We start from the raw sequence: 27,896 nt of genomic DNA, 5'->3' as shown, positions 1-27,896 counted from the left end.
TAGTCCACGGCTGTAGCTACCTCTGTGTCGGCAGTCGCTCGTCCATCCATAATTGTATACCACCTACCCGTGGTTTTTTTTTTCTTTCTTCTTTATACATACTACTATAGTAGCTTACTGTAGCAGTCTGCGGTGCTGCTGAGCTGACAGTGTCCAGCAGGTCCGTCATCAGTCATTACATAATAAATATATCTACCTGTCCGGCTGCAGTACTAGTGTGATATTATATATATATATATTGATTTCATCTCATTATCATCCAGTCTATATTAGCAGCAGACACAGTACGGTAGTCCACGGCTGTAGCTACCTCTGTGTCGGCAGTCGCTCGTCCATCCATAATTGTATAACACCTACCCGTGGTTTTTTTTTTTCTTTCTTCTTTATACATACTACTATAGTAGCTTACTGTAGCAGTCTGCGGTGCTGCTGAGCTGACAGTGTCCAGCAGGTCCATCATCAGTCATTACATAATAAATATATCTACCTGTCCGGCTGCAGTACTAGTGTGATATTATATATATATATATTGATTTCATCTCATTATCATCCAGTCTATATTAGCAGCAGACACAGTACGGTAGTCCACGGCTGTAGCTACCTCTGTGTCGGCAGTCGCTCGTCCATCCATAACTGTATACCACCTACCCGTGGTTTTTTTTTTTTTTCTTCTTTATACATACTACTATAGTAGCTTACTGAAGCAGTCTGCGGTGCTGCTGAGCTGACAGTGTCCAGCAGGTCCGTCATCAGTCATTACATAATAAATATATATACCTGTCCGGCTGCAGTACTAGTGATATTATATATATATATATTGATTTCATCTCATTATCATCCAGTCTATATTAGCAGCAGACACAGTACGGTAGTCCACGGCTGTAGCTACCTCTGTGTCGGGGTGCAACTGGGGGTGCGAGGAAAAGGCTCAGAATTCCGAGCCCACCCGCTGGCGGTGATGCAGGGCAGTCTGGAGCGACTGCTGATGCTGACATCTGGTCCGGACTGAAGGACCTGTCAACGATTACGGACATGTCGTCTACTGTCACTGCATATGATTCTCTCCCCATTGAAAGAATGGTGGAGGATTATATGAGTGACCGCATCCAAGTAGGCACGTCACATAGTCCGTACTTATACTGGCAGGAAAAAGAGGCAATTTGGAGGCCCTTGCACAAACTGGCTTTATTCTACCTAAGTTGCCCTCCCACAAGTGTGTACTCCGAAAGAGTGTTTAGTGCCGCCGCTCACCTTGTCAGCAATCGGCGTACGAGGTTACTTCCAGAAAATGTGGAGAAGATGATGTTCATTAAAATGAATTATAATCAATTCCTCCGTGGAGACATTGACCAGCAGCAATTGCCTCCACAAAGTACACAGGGAGCTGAGATGGTGGATTCCAGTGGGGACGAATTGATAATCTGTGAGGAGGGGGATGTACACGGTGATATATCGGAGGATGATGATGAGGTGGACATCTTGCCTCTGTAGAGCCAGTTTGTGCAAGGAGAGATTAATTGCTTCTTTTTTGGTGGGGGTCCAAACCAACCCGTCATTTCAGTCACAGTCGTGTGGCAGACCCTGTCACTGAAATGATGGGTTGGTTAAAGTGTGCATGTCCTGTTTATACAACATAAGGGTGGGTGGGAGGGCCCAAGGACAATTCCATCTTGCACCTCTTTTTTCTTTAATTTTTCTTTGCGTCATGTGCTGTTTGGGGAGTGTTTTTTGGAAGGGCCATCCTGCGTGACACTGCAGTGCCACTCCTAGATGGGCCCGGTGTTTGTGTCGGCCACTAGGGTCGCTTATCTTACTCACACAGCTACCTCATTGCGCCTCTTTTTTTCTTTGCGTCATGTGCTGTTTGGGGAGTGTTTTTTGGAAGGGCCATCCTGCGTGACACTGCAGTGCCACTCCTAGATGGGCCCGGTGTTTGTGTCGGCCACTAGGGTCGCTTATCTTATAGAGATGAGCGCCGGAAATTTTTCGGGTTTTGTGTTTTGGTTTTGGGTTCGGTTCCGCGGCCGTGTTTTGGGTTCGACCGCGTTTTGGCAAAACCTCACCGAATTTTTTTTGTCGGATTCGGGTGTGTTTTGGATTCGGGTGTTTTTTTCAAAAAACCCTAAAAAACAGCTTAAATCATAGAATTTGGGGGTAATTTTGATCCCAAAGTATTATTAACCTCAAAAAACATAATTTACACTCATTTTCAGCCTATTCTGAACACATCACACCTCACAATATTATTTTTAGTCCTAAAATTTGCACCGAGGTCGCTGTGTGAGTAAGATAAGCGACCCTAGTGGCCGACACAAACACCGGGCCCATCTAGGAGTGGCACTGCAGTGTCACGCAGGATGGCCCTTCCAAAAAACCCTCCCCAAACAGCACATGACGCAAAGAAAAAAAGAGGCGCAATGAGGTAGCTGACTGTGTGAGTAAGATTAGCGACCCTAGTGGCCGACACAAACACCGGGCCCATCTAGGAGTGGCACTGCAGTGTCACGCAGGATGTCCCTTCCAAAAAACCCTCCCCAATCAGCACATGATGCAAAGAAAAAGAAAAGAAAAAAGAGGTGCAAGATGGAATTATCCTTGGGCCCTCCCACCCACCCTTATGTTGTATAAACAAAACAGGACATGCACACTTTAACCAACCCATCATTTCAGTGACAGGGTCTGCCACACGACTGTGACTGATATGACGGGTTGGTTTGGACCCCCCCCAAAAAAGAAGCAATTAATCTCTCCTTGCACAAACTGGCTCTACAGAGGCAAGATGTCCACCTCATCTTCACCCTCCGATATATCACCGTGTACATCCCCCTCCTCACAGATTATCAATTCGTCCCCACTGGAATCCACCATCTCAGCTCCCTGTGTACTTTGTGGAGGCAATTGCTGCTGGTCAATGTCTCCGCGGAGGAATTGATTATAATTCATTTTAATGAACATCATCTTCTCCACATTTTCTGGATGTAACCTCGTACGCCGATTGCTGACAAGGTGAGCGGCGGCACTAAACACTCTTTCGGAGTACACACTTGTGGGAGGGCAACTTAGGTAGAATAAAGCCAGTTTGTGCAAGGGCCTCCAAATTGCCTCTTTTTCCTGCCAGTATAAGTACGGACTGTGTGACGTGCCTACTTGGATGCGGTCACTCATATAATCCTCCACCATTCTATCAATGTTGAGAGAATCATATGCAGTGACAGTAGACGACATGTCCGTAATCGTTGTCAGGTCCTTCAGTCCGGACCAGATGTCAGCATCAGCAGTCGCTCCAGACTGCCCTGCATCACCGCCAGCGGGTGGGCTCGGAATTCTGAGCCTTTTCCTCGCACCCCCAGTTGCGGGAGAATGTGAAGGAGGAGATGTTGACAGGTCGCGTTCCGCTTGACTTGACAATTTTGTCACCAGCAGGTCTTTCAACCCCAGCAGACCTGTGTCTGCCGGAAAGAGAGATCCAAGGTAGGCTTTAAATCTAGGATCGAGCACGGTGGCCAAAATGTAGTGCTCTGATTTCAACAGATTGACCACCCGTGAATCCTTGTTAAGCGAATTAAGGGCTGCATCCACAAGTCCCACATGCCTAGCGGAATCGCTCCGTGTTAGCTCCTTCTTCAATGCCTCCAGCTTCTTCTGCAAAAGCCTGATGAGGGGAATGACCTGACTCAGGCTGGCAGTGTCTGAACTGACTTCACGTGTGGCAAGTTCAAAGGGCATCAGAACCTTGCACAACGTTGAAATCATTCTCCACTGCACTTGAGACAGGTGCATTCCATCTCCTATATCGTGCTCAATTGTATAGGCTTGAATGGCCTTTTGCTGCTCCTCCAACCTCTGAAGCATATAGAGGGTTGAATTCCACCTCGTTACCACTTCTTGCTTCAGATGATGGCAGGGCAGGTTCAGTAGTTTTTGGTGGTGCTCCAGTCTTCTGTACGTGGTGCCTGTACGCCGAAAGTGTCCCGCAATTTTTCTGGCCACCGACAGCATCTCTTGCACGCCCCTGTCGTTTTTTAAAAAATTCTGCACCACCAAATTCAAGGTATGTGCAAAACATGGGACGTGCTGGAATTTGCCCATATTTAATGCACACACAATATTGCTGGCGTTGTCCGATGCCACAAATCCACAGGAGAGTCCAATTGGGGTAAGCCATTCCGCGATGATCTTCCTCAGTTGCCGTAAGAGGTTTTCAGCTGTGTGCGTATTCTGGAAAGCGGTGATACAAAGCGTAGCCTGCCTAGGAAAGAGTTGGCGTTTGCGAGATGCTGCTACTGGTGCCGCCGCTGCTGTTCTTGCGGCGGGAGTCCATACATCTACCCAGTGGGCTGTCACAGTCATATAGTCCTGACCCTGCCCTGCTCCACTTGTCCACATGTCCGTGGTTAAGTGGACATTGGGTACAACTGCATTTTTTAGGACACTGGTGAGTCTTTTTCTGACGTCCGTGTACATTCTCGGTATCGCCTGCCTAGAGAAGTGGAACCTAGATGGTATTTGGTAACGGGGGCACACTGCCTCAATAAATTGTCTAGTTCCCTGTGAACTAACGGCGGATACCGGACGCACGTCTAACACCAACATAGTTGTCAAGGACTCAGTTATCCGCTTTGCAGTAGGATGACTGCTGTGATATTTCATCTTCCTCGCAAAGGACTGTTGAACAGTCAATTGCTTACTGGAAGTAGTACAAGTGGGCTTACGACTTCCCCTCTGGGATGACCATCGACTCCCAGCGGCAACAACAGCAGCGCCAGCAGCAGTAGGCGTTACACGCAAGGATGCATCGGAGGAATCCCAGGCAGGAAAGGACTCGTCAGACTTGCCAGTGACATGGCCTGCAGGACTATTGGCATTCCTGGGGAAGGAGGAAATTGACACTGAGGGAGTTGGTGGGGTGGTTTGCGTGAGCTTGGTTACAAGAGGAAGGGATTTACTGGTCAGTGGACTGCTTCCGCTGTCACCCAAAGTTTTTGAACTTGTCACTGACTTATTATGAATGCGCTGCAGGTGACGTATAAGGGAGGATGTTCCGAGGTGGTTAACGTCCTTACCCCTACTTATTACAGCTTGACAAAGGGAACACACGGCTTGACACCTGTTGTCCGCATTTCTGGTGAAATACCTCCACACCGAAGAGCTGATTTTTTTGGTATTTTCACCTGGCATGTCAACGGCCATATTCCTCCCACGGACAACAGGTGTCTCCCCGGGTGCCTGACTTAAACAAACCACCTCACCATCAGAATCCTCCTGGTCAATTTCCTCCCCAGCGCCAGCAACACCCATATCCTCCTCATCCTGGTGTACTTCAACACTGACATCTTCAATCTGACTATCAGGAACTGGACTGCGGGTGCTCCTTCCAGCACTTGCAGGGGGCATGCAAATAGTGGAAGGCGCATGCTCTTCACGTCCAGTGTTGGGAAGGTCAGGCATCGCAAACGACACAATTGGACTCTCCTTGTGGATTTGGGATTTCAAAGAACGCACAGTTCTTTGCGGTGCTTTTGCCAGCTTGAGTCTTTTCAGTTTTCTAGCGAGAGGCTGAGTGCTTCCATCCTCATGTGAAGCTGAACCACTAGCCATGAACATAGGCCAGGGCCTCAGCCGTTCCTTGCCACTCCGTGTGGTAAATGGCATATTGGCAAGTTTACGCTTCTCCTCCGACAATTTTATTTTAGGTTTTGGAGTCCTTTTTTTTCTGATATTTGGTGTTTTGGATTTGACATGCTCTGTACTATGACATTGGGCATCGGCCTTGGCAGACGACGTTGCTGGCATTTCATCGTCTCGGCCATGACTAGTGGCAGCAGCTTCAGCACGAGGTGGAAGTGGATCTTGATCTTTCCCTAATTTTGGAACCTCAACTTTTTTGTTCTCCATATTTTATAGGCAGAACTAAAAGGCACCTCAGGTAAACAATGGAGATGGATGGATTGGATACTAGTATACAATTATGGACGGACTGCCACGGTTAGGTGGTATAAAAAAACCACGGTTAGGTGGTATATATTATAATAATAATACAATTATGGATGGACGGACTGCCTGCCGACTGCCGACACAGAGGTAGCCACAGCCGTGAACTACCGCACTGTACACTGGTTGATAAAGAGATAGTAGTATACTCGTAACAATTAGGATGACACTATGACGGTATAAAGAATGAAAAAAAAACCACGGTTAGGTGGTAGGTATATAATAATAAATAATACAATTCTGGTCGGACGGACTGCCTGCCGTGTGCCGACACAGAGGTAGCCACAGCCGTGAACTACCGCACTGTACACTGGTTGATAAAGAGATAGTAGTATACTCGTAACAATTAGGATGACACTATGACGGTATAAAGAATGAAAAAAAAACCACGGTTAGGTGGTAGGTATATAATAATAAATAATACAATTCTGGTCGGACGGACTGCCTGCCGTGTGCCGACACAGAGGTAGCCACAGCCGTGAACTACCGCACTGTACACTGGTTGATAAAGAGATAGTAGTATACTCGTAACAATTAGGATGACACTATGACGGTATAAAGAATGAAAAAAAAACCACGGTTAGGTGGTAGGTATATAATAATAAATAATACAATTCTGGTCGGACGGACTGCCTGCCGTGTGCCGACACAGAGGTAGCCACAGCCGTGAACTACCGCACTGTACACTGGTTGATAAAGAGATAGTAGTATACTCGTAACAATTAGGATGACACTATGACGGTATAAAGAATGAAAAAAAAAACCACGGTTAGGTGGTAGGTATATAATAATAAATAATACAATTCTGGTCGGACGGACTGCCTGCCGTGTGCCGACACAGAGGTAGCCACAGCCGTGAACTACCGCACTGTACACTGGTTGATAAAGAGATAGTAGTATACTCGTAACAATTAGGATGACACTATGACGGTATAAAGAATGAAAAAAAAACCACGGTTAGGTGGTAGGTATATAATAATAAATAATACAATTCTGGTCGGACGGACTGCCTGCCGTGTGCCGACACAGAGGTAGCCACAGCCGTGAACTACCGCACTGTACACTGGTTGATAAAGAGATAGTAGTATACTCGTAACAATTAGGATGACACTATGACGGTATAAAGAATGAAAAAAAAACCACGGTTAGGTGGTAGGTATATAATAATAAATAATACAATTCTGGTCGGACGGACTGCCTGCCGTGTGCCGACACAGAGGTAGCCACAGCCGTGAACTACCGCACTGTACACTGGTTGATAAAGAGATAGTAGTATACTCGTAACAATTAGGATGACACTATGACGGTATAAAGAATGAAAAAAAAACCACGGTTAGGTGGTAGGTATATAATAATAAATAATACAATTCTGGTCGGACGGACTGCCTGCCGTGTGCCGACACAGAGGTAGCCACAGCCGTGAACTACCGCACTGTACACTGGTTGATAAAGAGATAGTAGTATACTCGTAACAATTAGGATGACACTATGACGGTATAAAGAATGAAAAAAAAACCACGGTTAGGTGGTAGGTATATAATAATAAATAATACAATTCTGGTCGGACGGACTGCCTGCCGTGTGCCGACACAGAGGTAGCCACAGCCGTGAACTACCGCACTGTACTGTGTCTGCTGCTAATATAGACTGGTTGATATTTAAAGAGATATTAGTAGTATACAACAATACTATACTGGTGGTCAGGCACTGGTCACCACTCCTGCAGCAAAAGTGTGCACTGTTAATTAATATAATTGTACTCCTGGCTCCTGCTAACAACCTGCAGTGCTCCCCAGTCTCCCCCACAATTAATTATAAGCTTTTAATTTATACATTGATGACTGTGCAGCACACTGGGCTGAGCTGAGTGCACACAGACTGAGTCACACTGTGTGACTGACTGTGCTGTGTATCGTTTTTTTTTTCAGGCAGAGAACGGATATAGCAGAGAGAAGTGAACGGATATATTATATTAAATAAAAGTTAACTAGCAACTGCACTGGTCACTGACTGTGGTAAACTAACTCTGTCTGCGACTCTGCACAATCTCTCTCTATCTAATCTATCTATCTCTATTCTAATGGAGAGGACGCCAGACACGTCCTCTCCCTATCAATCTAAATGCACGAGTGAAAATGGCGGCGACGCGCGGCTCCTTATATAGAATCCGAGTCTCGCGAGAATCCGACAGCGTCATGATGACGTTCGGGCGCGCTCGGGTTAACCGAGCAAGGCGGGAAGATCCGAGTCGCTCGGACCCGTGAAAAAAAACATGAAGTTCGGGCGGGTTCGGATTCCGAGGAACCGAACCCGCTCATCTCTATTATCTTACTCACACAGCTACCTCATTGCGCCTCTTTTTTTCTTTGCGTCATGTGCTGTTTGGGGAGTGTTTTTTGGAAGGGCCATCCTGCGTGACACTGCAGTGCCACTCCTAGATGGGCCCGGTGTTTGTGTCGGCCACTAGGGTCGCTTAGCTTAGTCATCCAGCGACCTCGGTGCAAATTTTAGGACTAAAAATAATATTGTGAGGTGTGAGGTATTCAGAATAGACTGAAAATGAGTGGAAATTATGGTTTTTGAGGTTAATAATACTTTGGGATCAAAATGACCCCCAAATTCTATGATTTAAGCTGTTTTTTAGTGTTTTTTGAAAAAAACACCCGAATCCAAAACACACCCGAATCCGACAAAAAAAATTCGGTGAGGTTTTGCCAAAACGCGGTCGAACCCAAAACACGGCCGCGGAACCGAACCCAAAACCAAAACACAAAACCCGAAAAATTTCTAGTGCACATCTCTAGTTAAAATATAACCTTTATTCAAGTTATTTAAAAAAAAGTCCAACCACGAAATAAAGACAATAAAATTAGACAGACATACATATATTACACACAGTGTATTAAGTGTTTAGGGTGACAATAAAATAAAAGCTCATTACCTGTCTACTATATTTACTCATTGATTAATTTGTGTATGTTTCAATGTGAACAGGGATAATGTTATATCCCTATGCTGGGGAATAAATATTCGCTGATAGATATTTATAATTGTACTAGGTGATTCATCGCGCCCTACGGGCGCTCTTCACACCGTCGTAAGGGGCTACGCCCCGGTAAACTGGACAGAAAAGTGAAGGAGTAGAATAGTAGATGGTGAAGTTGTGGTAGAATGGTTGGTTTGTTTGTGGGTAGATGTAGTATGAAAAAAGGGAATGTGATGGTGAATGGGGTGCAGGCTTTTGTGAGTGGGTGTGCAGTGTGTATAGGGGAGGCTGGTAAGATTGTAGGTGTCAATGTTATGTATAGTAAAGATGGTTGTTCAAGGCAAGTATGTGAAGATATGGTTTACATGTTAAAAATTTGAGTGAAAACAACATTTTGAAGTTATATTCCCCCCCCGCCCCCCCTCCAACAAAATCAGGCTTACTCCGAAGGTGGGGGGAGGGGATGTGCTACAGGTGGTTGGGGGTGCAGGGGTGGATGAGTGGTGGGTGATGGTGGAGGGGTGGGGGTGCTGGCATATATACTGCTGTGTGACTGATGGTGTTGGGGCGGGGGGTGCATGGGGAGCGTGGCTTGCGGTGGCTGAAAGGATTTAACTTGGCCCCCTTTCCTGCACATTACCAGGCATGAGGTTATATCCCCCCCCGCCCCTCCCCCCCAACAAAATAATGGCTCAATGTGAAGGTGGGGGGAGGGGGTGTGCTACAGGTGATTGGGGGTGGTGGTGCAGGGGTGGATGAGTGCTGGGTGATGGTGGATTGCCCGATGTCGGCCGCAGGCAGAGCGGGGCGGGAGGCGCAGGTAGCAGGGACAGCGCTGCGGGTGACGGAGGTGGCGCTGCCTTGACTTCCGCTGCGGTGTGTGGCGCCTCCGTGACACAGGGTGAGCGCTCTGTGCGTCTCGGTGACGGGGCTGCTGAAGGGCGCTGGAAGTGAGTGAGGCTGCTGTGCGGGGGTGCTCCGTAAGTGCAGTGCGGCCGTGAGGTATTTGTACGGCGCGGCTCCTGTACGGCACCTGCGTGTGCTGAGGGTGACGGGGCTGCTGAAGGGGGGTGGATGTGAAGGAGGCTGCTGTGCAGTGTGGTCGTGGAGTGACATGGTAGGGGGGGGCTAGCGGCGGCCTTGGTAGCGGGTGTGTGGTGGGTAAGGTGGGTGTAGTAGGTGGTGGTGGGTGGTGAGGGTGTGTGGGTGTCTGTTTGCTTACCTGCCAGTGTGGGCCGTCAGTTAGAATGGAGTGTCTCCTGGTGGTCCCTTCTCCTATAGTGTGTCATGTGGTGTGCTGACACAGATAGGGCAGGGTCTGTGACTCCACCCAGCGTTATATATACACACATACACACACACACATATACAAACATATTTTTGGAAATATATATCCAGAAATATACACACATCCATATAGATATACACATATACCCCTATATATATACACACACATCTTTACAGGTAACATAGCCTTACAGTGCTCAGCAGTCCTGAAAATCACTGACCCCCTCACAGGCTTAATAGCCTGAGCTGTTTGCTGCCTTAAACGCAGCTTAGTTATGGGGCCTCCCTGTGGGCATTACTCACCCCCCCCCCTCTCCCCGCGATCTCCATGCTCAGAGACGGACCGCGGCTGCCGTGAGAGCTCTCTGCGGTCAGCCTTTCACCTCTCCCCCCTGTACATACAAAGCCGCCGTTCGCGGCTCCGGAGCTCTGACGGGTAGCGGCTAGCAGAAGCTAACCGCGGGAGGGAGGGGGGAAGCGGCGTCCGGGACTGGGGAGCGCAGGCATGGGAGCGGGCGGGCGGGAAGCGGCTGCGGCTTGGCGCCCAGCGGCGGCTGTCCGCGGCTGGGCAGGCAGGAGGTGTTGTGAACTTTGTCCACTTGCTTGGCTGCTGAAGGGGGGTGGATGTGAAGGAGGCTGCTGTGCAGTGTGGTCGTGGAGTGACATGGTAGGGGGGGGGCTAGCGGCGGCCTTGGTAGTGGGTGTGTGGTGGGTAAGGTGGGTGTAGTAGGTGGTGGTGGGTGGTGAGGGTGTGTGGGTGTCTGTTTGCTTACCTGCCAGTGTGGGCCGTCAGTTAGAATGGAGTGTCTCCTGGTGGTCCCTTCTCCCATAGTGTTTCATGTGGTGTGCTGACACAGATAGGGCAGGGTCTGTGACTCCACCCAGCGTTAGAAGTGCAGCCACAGAGTCACAGGGCTAATATATAGGAGATTACCAACTGAAGACTAACCTCATATGGGTAAATATATCCAAAATAGCTTGTCACTAATTATTGTGATTGTTGTGAATATTCACTGGTAGTTATTTGTAATTCTATTTTCAACTGAAAAGCACTTCATATAGGTAAGTATATCCAAAAATAGTTTGTCACTAAGTAATGTGTCCTATATGCACAGAGAAGGGACCTATATTATGTCCTGATTTCACCTTGGGTACCAATTAACTTGGTTCGTAATTACTACAATATTAAACATGCATGTTGTTTTGACTTATAAATGATTTTACTCAATTTTACTCAATAACACCCCTGTAGATGAGTATAATTGCAGCAAATTCTCAATCCAAGGAAATAAATTCAGGTTCCAGTATCAAATTAAACTCCCTCACACATAACACTCAATATTATGTTGCTGCCACAAATAAAGTCTTGTGGGGGATGGGTTAATCTGCATACATTAGTTTGTACATTACTGTAATGCAATCAGTTTATTCCGTGTGCTGCTAAGTGCTGTCAGTATCCTCACTGGGCTGAGTTCAAATTGTTACTTAACAGTCTATTCTGTTGCTGCAGTTGTCTCTTAATACAAATGTAGCATTTGTGGTCTATGGGCCTAATACAGACCTGATCGCTAGGCTGCGCTTTCGTACAGCGGGCGATCAGGTCTAAACTGCGCATGTGTATGCACTGCCATGCGCACGCACGTCGCACGGGTACAAAGCGGATCACTGCTCAACGATGGGTTTGTGCGAAGGATCCGTTCACACGGGCATTCGCAAGGAGATTGACAGGAGGAAGCCGTTTGTGGGTGTCAACTGACAGTTTTCTGAGAGTGTTTGGAAAAACGCAGGCGTGTCCAAGCGTTTTGAGGTAGGGTTCCTGACGTCAATTCCGGTCCCGGACAGGCTGAAGTGTTCGCAGCGGCTGAGTAAGTCCTGGGCTACTCAGAGACTGCACAAAATCTGTTTGTACAGCTCGGCTACACAGGGTCGGACTTGCCCACAGGGGTACCAGGGAAACCACCGGTAGGCCCCACTGCCTGAGGGCCCACTCCTTCCTCTAGGGATCAGGTTCCAGACTGTGCACTTGTTTATACATGGTAGATATGTTGCATTACACTGCACTAAGCTATTGTGTATTTCAAGCCTCTGTGGAGGCTGGCCACACCCCCTTTGTAGGCTGACCACACCCCTAAGTATGAGCCCCTATCACTGTATTCCCCCAGTGGGCCCTTTATGCCCCAGTCCGACACTGCGGCTACACATGCGTTCTCACACTTGCAAAGCGAAAATACACTCCCCTATGGGCGGCGACTATGCGAACGCAGGACTGCAAAAAAAACCCTAACGAGCGAACAGGTCTGAATTAGGCCCTATGTGCCCTGATGACTTATTTGTGACAATGTATTGTAGTTTGTGCCACAAGTTGCAAGTTATCAGTTGGATGTATACTGCTGTGTAACGTTCTGCAGGTATCCTTATACAAGACAGATCCTGTGTTTATTTAGCTGCAGCAACTTCATGGTTTCTAATTATGGGTTACGGTCATTCGGTCGACCACTATTGGTCGACATGCATTAGGTCGACATGGTCAGTAGGTAGACATGTATTAGGTCAACATGGAAAAAGGTCGACATGAGTTTTTCAAATTTGTTTTCCATTTTTTCCATTGGGAACAGTAACCTGTGCCGAGTGCAGTGGGAGTGGAGGGAGGCACCTCGAGGGGACGCGGTGCACTAATTGGGGTTCCCCATGACTTTACAAAGAAAACTACACCAAAAACAGTAAAAAAAAACTCATGTCGAACTTTTTCCATGTCGACATAGTACATGTCGACCTATTGACCATGTCGACCTACTACAATAGTGGTCGACCTAATGACCCATACCCCTAATTACTGTGGATGGCCCAATAGTTGTTTTATAATGTTAACAAAATGAATGTGCCACAGAAATACAAGATCGGTTTTCATTAAGATCATCCATTTATAATTCCCCAGACGTGCTCACATTGGTTAGTTTATATTCTGATATGTATATATCCCACACTCCCATATTCATAGCAGACAGCTCTCATCAATAGTTTAAAGCTCTTATCCGTAGTAGGTGTTACAATTTTATTGAGCTGTACTGCATAGGCAATTGGTGATTTGTGGTTACAGAGATATATTTCTACAAATTAAACATTCATTTTGTTTAGACAAGGTAGCGGCAAGACTGCCGCCGCATGCGTTTTTTGTATGGACTTTTTCACAGACAAAACCCGATTATATCCCCCAGGGAGGCTTTATTGATATGTGCTATCCTATCAAAGTGTCTCTCTAGTGTCACATATACCCCTTTCACACCGCCAATGCCGGATCCCACCCAATTTGCCGGGTTGGCTGCCATAGCGGCAGGGGCGGAGCCAACAGCGGGGGCGGTGTTGGGAGATGATCTCATCTCTGCGCCGCCTCCCCCTATCTAGTGAACAAGTCCTAGAACCTAGGAATCCATTCATGCTGCCACTGACCCGGTATTTACCCCAGGAATAACACTGCTTTATTCCCGGGTTGAATTACCCGGTCAGGCGATCCGGGAATTCAACCATGGCCCTTTCTCACCGCACACCGACCCGTTATTGCCGGGTCGATAGTATACCGGGTTATTTGTGCGGTGTGAAAGGGGTTATAGAGTTAACAGTCAATCAAAAACTGGGGTGTAGGTAGTATTTTCCTGTGAGGCCACAACAATTTTACTGAGACCACGCCCATTTTTTTGTCTATAGGGGGCACACTTGGAATGTCTATGGGGGGTGGGGGTGGATTTTTTACTGTTCGCACTGGGAGCCAAATTGTCTAGAAATGGCCCTGGACATACGCACTGCTTTAATGCTATGTTTACATTGGGATGGTGAATAAAACAGCTGTCATTCCATAATAAACAGCCATCATTCCACATGTAAAATAAGTGACACCATATTAGGAAGAAATGTGTGGAAGATACAGGGGGTTATTCAGAGATGAACACGGATGGCTGCATACACAGCCAGATCTGCGTTCATCTCTGCACATGCTGGGGGCCGCTCAGCACAGGGCAAGGCTGCCCAGCATGTGTGAAGCTGCCCTCTGATGCATACTGGGGTAACAATATATATGTGGTACCCCATTGGAGTGTAACCATAAAGCAGTTATAGGGCCCCTATTCTCTTATTTGAACTCTGCTGCCCGGATGTGCGTAGACACTGGCACTGCCGGGGTTAATAACCCTCCTGCTGAGTGACATCAGCGGCAACATGAGAGACACCAGGAACCAGAAGGATATTGGCCGCCTCATCTAAGGATCCTGAAGCTGGTGGTCCTGTCATTGGTCTACTGGTGACCTGGGGGACGGAGTTTAAGGAGCGGGAGTGAGTGAGGCAGGGCATCCCCCTAAAGCTGTGGAGACTAGGCGAAGAGGACATCCGCTACAGGAGAGCGGGGTCGGTAGAGGAACGGATGGGCTGAGGTCCAGGAGATGGAGCTGAGCGGTGGGGGCTTTCGCTGCAGGAGAGCCGCCAGAGAGGAGTGCGCCTGGGCAGCAGTGGGAGTGGAGTCCCAGAATGCCAGTGGTAGATGGACAGCAGAGGTCAGCTGACTGGCGGGAGACCTGACAGCTGTGACTGCAGGTACCATACCCTGGGGGTCCTGTGACTACCAGCCACAGCCAGGGAAGACAGTGGGGAGCTGGGCATGAAGGACAGAGAAAGAGAGAGAGAGACTCCCCAGCCAGCGGGATGCGGTTATGTGACTGGTGGTCGGGTCATAATACCGATGCAGGGATCTCAAATGCTGAATAGCCCGCCAGTCGTCATGCCGACCAACAGGGACTATTCTCACTCGTGGGTGTCCACGAGTGCAGCAAGCCCGCAAGGGGCTATATTGCACTCGCCCCCCTTCCCACCGGCCTTCTAAAAGCCGGGATCCTGGCAGTCTCGCGGAACCAACCCCCATCCAGCATCAGCTACTGTCAGTAACAGCCATTCCCAGTCTGTAGGGGAAGCAGACCAGCCAGTGAGGGAACAGAGACAGCTAGGTCACACAGCCATTGACACTTTTCTCACTAACTACAGTTATATACAGACTAGTACAGGTACACTGTGGTATCCCCAGTTTGGCAGGGCTTTGAAGCAAGACTTTAAGGTGTGTACACACGGTAAGATTTTTTCATTCGATTCTGACTATATAGTCAGAATCGGATGAAAAGATAGTGCAGATCGCAAGGTGACAGTCACCTTGCGGTCCCGATCCGATGCTGATGCGCGGCCCCGCGCGGTCGGCATCGGCAGAAAAAATAGGCTGTGCAGGCAAGTCAATCCTGACTATCTCTATAGAAGAGATAGTCAGGATTGACACTTAGCCAAAATCGCACATAGCCAGCATCGCAAGCACACTCATTATGTGCTTGCGATACTGGCTAAGTGCCGACCCGGCCCCCTGTCGCACGGTGAGAATCGGATAAGACCGAATCTCACCGTGTGTATGCACCAGAGACATTGCAGCATCGTTAGAGACTCAACAAGTGACTAATTATAATAATAGGTTGCCTCACTTGGCAGCGGGAAAGGCAGACAACCTAGACCTGAGGGAGATAAGAGAAAGCAGCAGCACAGCAGCCTCAGAGCTGGGAGTTGATTTACTCCACACACCACCCCATCCTAAACCACAGGAGAGACTAATGACTCCTAACAAGACAGCCTGTTAGTGAGTAGCAGCAGTGCCGAAACTAGGATCTTCATCACCTGGTGCAAGGTAGTAATTTGGCACCCCCCCCTCCCACCCCCCCACACACACACAAAAACACGCAAAACAAAAACACAAACAAACCCTATCAGACTAAAATAATCAGATTATCAAAATCTTTGAAAAAAGGGGATACTACTGGACAATATTCTCTTATGTGCCTCAAATGTCCTACGCGTCGAATGCCCCACCACCATGTTCAACTACATGCTCCTCTGTGTGTCCCCATACATTGCACTGTGGGCCTAATTCAGACCTGGTCGCGCGCAGGTGGTTTTTTGCACTGCTGCGACCATGTAATTGCTGCCTACAGGGGAGGTGGTAATCGCTGTGCAGGAGTGCGATCGGCTGTGCAGTGAGCTGATCAAGCAAAAGTTTGTGCAGTTTCTGCACAGCCTAGGACTTACTCAGCTGCTGCGACGATCCGGGCCGGTGATGACGTCAGGAATACGCCTCCTGAACAGCTGCACACGCCTGCGTTTTTCCGGACACTCCCTGAAAACAGTGAGTTGCCATCTGCGAACGCCTTCTGCCTGTCAATCTTCTTGCATTCGCCGGTGCAATCGCTTTCTTCGTTAGTTCTGTCACTGCCCGGCGATCCCTGTCGCCGGCGGCCTACGCGCCTGCGCATTGCGGTTCATATGCATGTGCTGTTCAGACCCGATCGCATGGCTGCGAAAAAAGGCAGCGTGCGATCGGGTCTGAATGACCACCAATATCATAACACGTCATCACTGCACTACATTCCATTGTCCACTGCACTACATCCCTCTACTACATCCCCTATATGCTGAACTACATAACTACACTACATGCCCCTATGCACTGCACTACATACCCTATATGCTACACTATATCACTACACTACATCCCCTTATATGCTACACCACATCAGTGCACTACCATGCCCCTATATACTGCAATACATTACTACACTACATACCCTATATGGTACACTATATCACTGCACTACACCACCCTATAAGCTACACCAAATCCCCCCATCTGGGAGGCAAAGTGGAGGTTGATACTGCTAACTGGGTGCACAGTGCGCTTCTATAGCTTGTACGGTGCAGTGGGGTGAGGCAGGTGAGGTAGAGCCTTTCCTGTCATACTTACGTTTGTGCCAGAGTTTTGACTGTATAAAGTATATGTAAAATACAAAGAATATGTATGAAATATCTTCTTTGCATTATTCTAATCATTTTTATAGCCACAACTCTGGAGTAAAAAGTCTATGGCAGGTGAGGCAGTGCCACCCCTGTGTATCTTTTCCACACATCCTAATCAAAACTCACCAAATTTCCAGGAGTTTTTACTGCTGCACCTGTGTACAATGCCCAGATGTATGCTATAACTCATATTTTGTGTGTAAATCCAGCTCTGGTGCTAGACAGTGCCTCCTGAGCCATTTAGCTCACCGCACGTCCCTGCGGTGCACCACACACTAGTCACTGCACTGCATGGCAAAGAAGAGAGTTTAAGACAGTAGCCGACATAGGAGAGATCTCAGGTACTGGAGCTCACCCGCACAGCGTCGGTGCCAGCTGAGGGTAGACAGGTGAGTCAGATACATTACCCTGGCAGCTTTCTGCTGTCTCACTGAAGCAGCACAGCACTGCTGGTAATAAAAAAACCTTTTCCTCTGTGACTCCTTTGCGCCCCCTCAAACCCTGCACCTGGGGCACATGCCCCCTTAGGCCCCCCTAGTTACGGCCCTGGTAGCAGCCAGCCTACAGTACAGGGAGCAGCAGCAAGTGTAATAACCCAATGTCATTCTGCTCAGTGCCTGGTGATAAAGACAGAGACACAATTTATAGGCTGACCAGATTGCAGAATACGCACATCAGTCACCCAGTTGCATGCTCAAGGAACTGCCATGATACATGCTGTGTTTGAAAAATAACAGTAAGGAGCTGATTGGTTGGTACTTTTTCACTGTGCAAGGCTCTCCAAGGCTTTATAAATCTGGGACAAATTCCTCTGGAAAACGGCATGCTGTAGCACAGGTTGACATTGGATAGGAGCCAGTCTGCAGCCTTCAGAGTGTGCAGGCGGACATCTGCTGCTGTAATATTCAAGTCTGCCATCATCACACATTGCCACCTTGTGGCCATTTAGTATTGTTCACTAACTCTTAGTCTAAAGTCTTTTAGCCTAGACCAGTGGTTCACAAACATTTTTGAATCATGGCCCCCTAGAGTATCAGAATTTTTTTCATGGCACCCCTAGGCCAAAAGTGTCTTATTGAGAAATTTAGAAAGAAATATTAAATTAAGTAAATAGTGTTCATATGTCATCCTTAGGTTCAGTTGTGTGGTGAGAGACAAGATTTTATGATTGACAGCCACCAGCACTGGTTTTGCCTATTATATTGACCATAAATAATTTAAATTGGTCCTGGAACACAAATACAGGGAACCCTTGCAAGTACCACAGCACACAGTTGGAGAACCAATGGCATAGGAACCGAGAGAACCTTTTACCCGTACATGCATTTATTCTTATTCAAGGGTGTAACTCCCAGAGGCAATGGAGACACCTGCTCTGAAGGGACATCTTCATGTACAGCAGCACCTGTGTGGTTCACAGCGGGATCCAATTCTGCATCGTACGTGCAAATATATGCATGCATGCGCCAACATGCACATGCATCACAGAAACCGAGTTGCGACTAGCCGCAGCCACTATGATTATATATACTCACACACCATATTTGTTTTACCTTTTCTTAAAAGGGGGGGTATCAAACTCCAACTTGCCTCCGGGTGACTGGGATGAACTTATGCCCCTGTTCTTACGGTAATTGTATAACAGGGTACAAGAGCATTGATATTGTGAAAGTGTAATCATTTTTTTGCTGAAAGGTATTCATCATACTAAACTGTATCCTGTGTACTGTATTCTCAGTATTAACATTTATGTTTTTGTGCATCTTGGTTGGTTAAATCCCAGTCAAGTGACATCTTCCTCCAGTTATTAAACACTTTAGTTACTGTCCAAATGTGTCGTAACTGGGGGGGTCCTCATCTCTTTTCCGTAGCACCAAGGGAGACCAGAAGAAAGCAGAATGCCGACAGCGACCAAGGGAGTACAGGTACCACACACGCACGCACGCACGCACGCACGCACGCACGAACACACACACACACACACACACACACGACTTCTAGTGGTTTATTACATATATATATATACCAGCATGGAAAGATGAGGCGGCACTCAGAGTCTTGAACAAACTTAAAATTTGTAATAGACATGCACTATTACAAATTTTAAGTTTGTTCAAGACTCTGAGTGCCGCCTCATCTTTCCATGCTGGTATCCATATGGTTTTTGCACCTGGAGGAGGGCACCTGAGCAAGTCAGCCCCATCGTCGGGGCAGTGCCCAGTGCCGGAGCATAGAATTGGTTTTATATATATATATATATATATATATATATATATATATATTTATATTCGGCACTTATTGGCTCAGCCCATACTATTTGCAATAATCTGTAAAATATTTTGATTTGAAAAAGAGTGTCCGCTATAGTCCAGTTGCGCCAATTTCTTTTTGCTTTGTTCTGAAATCAAAAGTTTGGAAACCTCCCTTCTATAAACCCTTGGGACAGAACTATTGTGTATATTGTACAGGCACAGTAAATACAATCGCTAAGCAGACTTTGTCATAGATGATTGCTATAGAATACAGTACATCCATAACAGCAGGAGGGGCAGAAATCAAAGACCTACCATATGCTGTTTTCAGAAAGTCGTTAATGAGATTTGGACTAAAAATAGAATGCGAAGGTGATACAGCTAAGTGAGTCAAAATAATTGGCGTGGAATAAAAGTAAATCAGTCTTCAAACACATGAAAGGATAGAACTGAGGGACAGCATCACAGAGACAGGACTGTCAGGAATAAGATTTAATGGTACATAAGGTTAGTTTTACTTTAGTGGGACTATAAAGATAAGATGGTGAAGAATACACCGATGGCCAAGCCTAGCAATCTGCATTGACAAGAAATATATGATTGATATGGACACAGGGAGGGTTCTAGGCTTTGATGCCGTCAATCCATCACTTAAATTGAGTGCCCATCTTAAACTTAAGCAATATCCTTTGCCAGAGCCATAACAAGCAAGAAGTTCAGTTTATAGAAATGGTGAAGGACGTTCATGGGTGCCAGTATCTGATTTAAGATTTCTACAAGGATTAGTCCATCTGCATCCTGCAGCGCCTTTTCTAATTCCATAGGGGAGATTTCTCATACATTCTAAATAGGACAATAATAATGTACTAAATTATAGCTAGAATATGGTTGGTTGCTATGGGCAACACTTTCACCTCTCCTCTTTAGACAGTTTGATAATTATCCCCCCTAGTTGCCAGTGGCTAGTTTTACTTGTGGATGATAAAGATTCTGCCCTACAGTAGCCAGACCCAATTGTTATTGCATTACATTATGTATGCAGCAGAGTGTACGACCATTTGGGCAGAGCCATGTTTACCTTCTGTTTCAGGTCACTGTAACATATTTATTTAATAACTAGGTGCTTCATCGCGCCCTACGGGCGCTCTTCACACCGTCGCAAGGGGCTACACCCCCTTAACCCTTGCATGCCTTTCTGGGGTTCAATATTTGTATTATATGGAGTATTACCTGCATTCCTTTGTTAGTGGTTAAATATTGCACAATGAAAGGGCGTGCGATGGTGAAGGAGGCGCAGCCCCTTGCGACGGCATGAACAGCACCTGCAGGGCACAATGTACAGAATATAGCGGGTGCGGGGGACGACGACTGCGGATGAGGGAGGATGTCTGTAGATGCTGCGGGTGGAGGGGGGTGGAAGCGGGGGGAGCCCGGATGGGGAAGGGTCGGGAGGTGCTGCGGGTGGGGGAGGGGCATTGGAGTGGGGGCTGCAGATGGGGGAGGGGTCCGGAGGCACTGTAGGTGGGGGAGGGGCAGGGGTGCCACGGGTGGGAGAGGGGCAGGTGCGGGGATGTTGCGGATGGGTGAAGGGTTCCGTAGGTGCTGTGTGATGGGAAGGGGCGGGGGTGCCGGGGGTGGGGTAGGGGGTTCGGAGGCGCCGTGGGTAGGGGAGGGACAGGTACGGGTGGTGCGGCGGATGGGGAAAGGGGTCCGGAGGCGCTGCAGGTGGTGGAGGGGCAGGTGCGGGGGTGCCATGGGTGGGGGAGGGGTGTGTGAGGGGGGGGACCGCGGATGGAGGAGGGTGTCTGCAGATGCTGCGGGTGGAGGGGGCAGGTGTGGGGGGAGACATATATGGGGGGTGGATGGTGGAGGGGGTCTGGAGGTGCTGTGGGTGGTGGAGGGGCGGAGGAGTGGGAGCCGCGGGTGGTGTAGGGGGTCTGGAGGCACAGCGTGTGGGGGAGGGGTGGAGTGCCGCATGTGGTGGAGGGGAAGGTGCGGAGGTGTGGTGCATTGGTGGTTCCACTCCAACCTGTTGGAATCTGCCGCTGGTGGAGACTTGGCATGTCTGACTCTCTCAGGCTGGAGTCCTGCTTCCTCTACCCGTCAGCATCCCTCCCCCCCTCCTCAGTCACAGACCGCGGACCTCATGCAGCTGCCGGGCACTGAGGTAAGGGTAGACTGAGAGTGACTGGTTAGCCCCCAGGAGACGCTGCGACTGGAGGGAGGAGAGGATCATAACATGCACGCGGTGCGGACCTCGCGGCTGCCGGGCACTGTGGTAAGGGGAGACTGGAGGTGACTGGTTAGCTCCCAGGAGACACTGCGGCTGGAGGGAGGAGGGGGTCGGAGCCTGCAAGCAGCTCGGACTTCTGCAGAGCTACCCGCGGGCTAAAGTGTGTGAAGGAGCTGGGCTCACCTCACTGCGGGCGGCAGTGCTGCAGCTAGCGGTGGGTTTGCCGGGGCTGGAGAGGTAGTACGGAACCTGCACAGCGGAAGGTGCCCCACAAAACTGCAGCTAAGAAGCGTGGAGTGTGCTAGAAAGTGACGCTACTCCGCGCCAGAGAGACCCTGCTGAGTATGCTGATGTGGGGGGTCAAGCACACAGTGAGCCGGTGCCCGTCTGTCTGTACGGCATACCCCCTCACACACCCGCATACCTCCCAACTGTCCCGATTTTTGCGGGACAGTCCCATTTTTTGTGGTCTGTCCCGCTGTCCCACCCGCGGGTCGCAGTGTCCCGCGGCGGGGGGTGGGGCAGTTGGAAAGCTCCTGTACTCGCTGTTCTGCTTAGCAGAGCAGCGGTGAATATTTAGTGGAGACAGAGGGGGCATAAGGGGGTACGGATTAAGGGGGAGTTCCGGCAGCAGAGCCGGATTAAGGGGGGGGGAAAGCAGGGCGTACGTACCATGGGCCCCACAGTTTTAGGGGGCCCCCCGGCTGGAGTAGCTTTGTCCCAGCTCAGAAGCTTCCCCGTCCTGCCAGCAACAGCATTGTGGTACAGTCAGCACACGCTGCTGCGTGTTGGCAGGTCTGTGGTGTTGCAGGGAGGCAGCTGCCTCCCTGTTTTATTCTGCCTGTGCGGGTGTGTAGGGGAGAGTGACCACCTCCTCTGGATTTAGCCCTAGCTGAGGGGCCAAAATTCCATAAATAAATAAAAAATCCCGGAATTTGCATAAGGGGGTGTGGCCACGTGGTCCGCGATTAGGCCCCACCCCACCCCACAGGAGGCATGTCAGCAGCTCACAGAGCGCTGGGCATGCCCCCTCACTGACAAAAATGGGGGACTCCTGTGAAGCCACCCCCCTTTTCGTTGGCCACGCCCCCTTTTTGCCGTGCATGTGTCCCTCCTTCTGCCTGAAGAAAGCTGGGAGGTATGCACCCCTGTCTGCCTGAAGAAAGCTGGGAGGTATGCACCCCTGCCTGTGCCATGCCCATACTATCTGCTTCTGCTCCTAGTCTCCTATAGCTTTGCCCAGATCTGTGACTCATTTGACTAACTCCACCCAGTGTTGTGACTCCGCCCAGCGTTAGCAAATGAGTCACAAAGTCACAGATCTGGGCTATTATATAGGAGATCCTCTAAATATTAAAGTGCTACACAATATTTGGCACTTTATAAAGAAATAAATAATAATAACATTGGTAAACAGAAAATGAGTCCAAGCAGGGCCCCCTCCTTTCTAGCCGGCAGCGCACTAGGGGACCACAGCGATGTCCCAGGGTCTACAGCGCATGCACAGATCTCTGGGAAAATGGTGCAGCGGCCATGATTTTACCAGTGCTACTGCGCATATGCGAAACACTTTGAAAATGGCGCCGCAGGACTCCAGAGGGTAAGTATTTTTATTAATGGGTGCAGGGTGTGCGGTGTGGGCCCTCCTGGACCCCCGGGGGCCCATGTGCACCGCACACACTGCACACATTATAAATACGCCAGTGAGTCCAAGGTGTTCTGCAGTTCTGAAAGTTCCTCTTAAATTCTGAATCCATCTCTTCATCACCAATGTTTATAAATAGTCCAAGATTCACAGACACATTCTTCACATCTGTGCTGTTTACAGCAATAAATTGTATATCTGGCTATGGAACAAAAGCATATTCCATTTCCAGGTGCATTTTTTTGAAAGGTTCTGTTTGTGTCAGGAAAGTTTAGGTTGGTCCCTGGGATTCCTTTTGTTCATACAGATCAGTAGCGGATCTTGCTACGGGCACACAGGATCTTTCCGGAAGCGCGCCGCGCCATCGCAATATCCGCTGCTGTTGGTCATGTCCCCCGGTGCTGTGCGGCGCTGTGAAGGAAACTAGATGGGTAGACGCTACCCATCTAGTTTCCCTTCGTGGAGAGGACCTTTGCTGTGCGGTGCGCGATGACGTCATCGCGCACTGCACAGCATTGTGGGACTGGCACATAGACGCTAGGGGTCATAATTGACCTCTAGTGTCTATGCTGTGCTATGGGAAAGACGTCATGATGTCTCTCCCATAGATCCAAGGAGCGGCGCCGGCGGAGATCAGCAGCGGTCGGGAATCAGGAGCGGTGATAGTAAGTATTAATAAAAAAAAAAAATTACATTATTTTTTGTAAGCAGCGCTACTCTACAGGGGAAACAAATGGGGGCCCAACTCTACAGGGGGCACAAATGGGGGCACCACTCTACAGGGGGCGTAACTGACCACGCCCCTTTATGAAGCCACACCCCTATTTTCGCCCGGGGCGCCACAAGGGCTAGAACCGGCCCTGATACAGATGTGACCTCCTACACCTATCTTTTTAGCTCCATATGCCACGAGATGCCTGTTATAGCCAAATTAATATAACCAATATTTAATGATTTGTGCATTATGATTTAACTGCTGTATAAATGTGTGGAGTCAATACGGAGTAGTAAAAATGCAATCTTGAAATAAGGAGAAATATTTTATCTCTAATGCTGGCCATACACTTGTGCGATTGCTTTCGACGCGAGATCGGGCCCGATTTCCCTTGAAGCTCACCTTGAGACAAATCTCATCAAAAGTGCATTTTTACTGCATTCGATGCGCATACAATCCTGAGAATCATCTCATGCCCCTTACGACCAGAAATCGACTGGTATCGTATGATCAATTCGAGCGCATCTCATGCTGCCCAAAAGCACACCAGATTTATCTGCCAGATTAAGAAAAATGTAAATAGTGGGCTGGCCTATATGGGGGATATATAAACCTTTGAGGACCTGAACTATGGGACCCGTATCTCTGCGCAGGCTTTGGGACACATCATGCCTGAAACCTGCAAGGCTATCATCAAAGTACTGCAAGAAAATGACACCACACATTGCTTGTCGTATAACAAAATATTTTATTTGGCAAACTGAGTTTGCATAGAAAAATATATGCTTTTTATTTCCAGACATAATTGTATATGCAGCCAACATGGCTGAACTTTTTAACAACAAAATAAATGTTTCATTATGCATTATGCATTCGGACATAATAACAAAATGCTATATATAGCAACAGATGTGGTAATTCTGAGTTGATCGCAGCCTCAAGTTTGTTAGCAATTGGACAAAACCATGTGCACTGCAGGGGGGGGGGGGGGGGGCAGATATAACATGTGCAGAGAGAGTTAGATTTGGGTGTGGTGTGTTCAATCTGCAATCTAAATTGCAGTGTAAAAATAAAGCAGCCTGTATTTACCCTGCACAGAAACAAAATAGCCCACCCAAATCTAACTCTTTCTGCACATGTTATATCTGCCTCCTCTGCAGTGCACATGGTTTTGCCCAATTGCTAACAAACTTGAGGCTGCGATCAACTCAGAATTACCCCCCAGGTGCATTGTGATACTACACCGTTGAGTGACACCGCAGGGAGGAGCACAATGCACACATGCAACTTGGGGTAGGAAGATGGGTCCCCGGTTCCATCAACCTGCACCAAGTTGCATGTGTGCGTTGTGCCCCTGCCTGCGGTGCCACTCAACGGTGTAGTATCACAATGCACCACATCTGTTGCTATATATATCAAGGTCAGCATTCCCATTTGAGAAAAGTATAAAAATGCCTATAACTTTATTTTAAATATGCAGCCAACATGGCTGAACTTTTGAAACAGTATACATTTTTCATGATGAAGCACATGAAATTGCTTTGAATAAATATGTTCTTTTTATTTCAAGACATATGTGGCCGACATGGCGAGATGTCAGCAAATATTAAGTTTTCGTGATGCACCACATGTGCATCATTACATGTATACAATGAAAAAAAAATGCTATATATAGCAACAGATGTGGTGCATTTTGATACTGCAATGATGAGTGGCACCGCAGGCAGGGGCACAATGCACACATGCAACTTGGTACAGGTTGATGGGTCCCCGGTTCCATCAACCTAACCAAGTTGCATGTGTGCATTGTGCCCCTGCCTGCGGTGCCACCCAACACCGTAATATCAAAATGCAGCACATCTGTTGCAATATATAAGTGCTGTATGATATACTGTGCAGTATGATATACATTGTTTTTAGAGTGGCAGCGCTTTCAGGGGCATAAAGCGCACATGGAGGTAGGACCGGCTTCAGGCTCCCTGGCACCATCAACCGGACCCAAGCTGCATGTGTGCATTGTCCACCTGAAAGCGGTGCTACTAAAATGCGCGTATATCATAGTGCAACACATCCATCACAGTATATACCAGGGCAGCAAGAATGTTATATATACCAACAGATGTGGTGCATTCTGATACTGCGGTGTTGAGTGGCACCGCAGCCAGGGGCTCAATGCACACATGCAGCTAGGGGCAGGAAGATAGGTCCCCGTTACCATCAACCTGTCCCTAGCAGCATGTGTGCATTGTCCGCCTGAAAGCGTTGACACTCACCGTAGTATCAGACTGCACCACATCTGTTGGTATGTATAACAAGGGCACCACTAATTGAGAATCACCCTACATTTGAAAGAGACTTGTCTCCTCCTCCTCGTCCACTATTCCCCCCTGTGACATCAAGGAGGTCATAATTGCGGAGGAGACGGTGGATGTGTGGCTGGCTTGGGAAGGGTAGCAGGTTTGAGGAGGAGATTGGAAAGTGGGGGAAGGGTGCGTGGATGGGGTTGGGGGTTGGCGAAAACGGGAAGGGTGGATGATTTGCTGAGGAGGGGTTTGAGGAGGATGGAAAGTGGAGGAAGGGTAGTTGGATTGGGCCTGTGGTTGCGGATACCTGGAATGATAGCTTGGATGGGGAGTAGTAGATGTAGGGTAGGTGGGTGGTGGGGAACAAAAGGACAATGGGAATTGAAGAGCAGGTGCTTTAGGTTCAGGGCAGTGGACTCTCCACTCCGGTGTCAGATGACCTGATAGTGTTTCGTACAACACCTGCGACCCTGGCACTCGACCTGCTGCTGCGCAGAAACCTTCCGCATCGTTTTGCTGACATACGCAGCAAAGTCGTCAAACTCGTCAGGTTTCCACAGCAGTTGGGAACGTGCCTCCGCTAGGAGAGGGTCCTCTACAAATTTTGTTTTGCGCGGCTTCCTCTTCCCAGTAGGTCGCGGCGGAGAGGTAGGTTCCTCAGGGGAGATGATGAGGGCAGGGGTCCGGCTGAGGTCTTCTTCAGGTGTCTGTAGGGTAAAGAGAAACATACATGTATTTAGTGGATAGTCTAACTAATTTTTTTTTCAGCGCCAATTTCCTCCTTGGGACCACCTGATGCAACTATACGCGCCACTGCAAGGGGAAAAAAAGGCAACTTACCCCTTCGGCCTCGTCCAGACTTCTCTCCTCGAACTCGGCCATCACCACCATGGACTCCTTAGCAGACCTTTTCTCGAGGAGGAAGTTGAGATCCTTAAAGTACCACAACTGGTGCACATACACGTTGTCTACGCCGGCCCATGATCTCTTGGACGCCTCCACTTTGCGATTCTCCTTCACAAAGACTGTGCGTAGATTTGCGATCTTCTTATGGACCCAGGCCACCGAGGCAGCAGAGAAGGTGGGCTTGGAGTAGTCCACCATCCGTGTGTAAGCAGCCTCCCTCTTCTGCTTATTGCTGTAGTCCAGTGAGGATGTCAGCCACAGACACTCCTCCTCGCGGTACAGGCTGATGAAGCCAGTGGACTCACGGTTCTCATAAAACATCTGCAGAATGCAAGAATAGGAAAATTAATAAACATGAAAAAAGTAAACTATTCTGGTTAAATACAGTTTGTTTTCCAGTTACTGGTGTGAGTTATCTGAAATATGTAGTGAGAATACATTGGTGTGCAGAGTGCAGCAGCATAACGGTGGGATGTGGGTTGCAGTGGTGCAGTATAATGACGTTTAGGGCGCGGCCACATGGGGCTTGCAGAAGTGCAGCATTTTGGGCAGGGGGCCTGTATAATCCTGGGTAGAGGAGCAAAAACGGTGGGCAGTGGTGTTAAATAACAATAATAGTCATTGGTGGTCAGTGGCGCAGTATAGTGGTGTTTAGGGCGTGGCTGGCTGGGGCTTGCAGTGGCGCAGCATTTTGGGCAGGGCCTATATAAA

This window comes from Pseudophryne corroboree, chromosome 6 (assembly GCF_028390025.1).
Source record: "Pseudophryne corroboree isolate aPseCor3 chromosome 6, aPseCor3.hap2, whole genome shotgun sequence".
NCBI classification, from domain to species: domain Eukaryota; kingdom Metazoa; phylum Chordata; class Amphibia; order Anura; family Myobatrachidae; genus Pseudophryne; species Pseudophryne corroboree.
This window is presented reverse-complemented; position numbering follows the sequence as displayed.